Genomic DNA, 324 nt, shown 5'->3' with positions numbered 1-324 from the left:
AAGAGACAAGTTGGAGAAGAGACCGAGGGAGGGAGAGAAGTGGTGAAGAAGGAGATGGACCAGGAAATCTTAAAAGCATTGTGAAGAAAATAGAAGCAAACAAGCAGCCCTACCTCATTCATTTTTTCTTCATGATTCATTTCTCCATCCCTCCATTCATTTATTCCGTCATCATTTTGAGGGCCAGCTCCCGCGAGGCTATTGTGAGAGGATCCAGGGCCGAATGAAAAACCTGTCCTTGTCTGACCCATGAGGGAGTTGAGGTCTCTGAGCCGTCTTCTAACTCTGAGATTCAGTGAGATCCACAAACGGAGGAATCCTCTG

This window comes from Colobus angolensis, unplaced genomic scaffold (assembly GCF_000951035.1).
Source record: "Colobus angolensis palliatus isolate OR3802 unplaced genomic scaffold, Cang.pa_1.0 Scaffold37, whole genome shotgun sequence".
In the NCBI taxonomy this organism is placed as follows: Eukaryota; Metazoa; Chordata; class Mammalia; order Primates; family Cercopithecidae; genus Colobus; species Colobus angolensis.
This window is presented reverse-complemented; position numbering follows the sequence as displayed.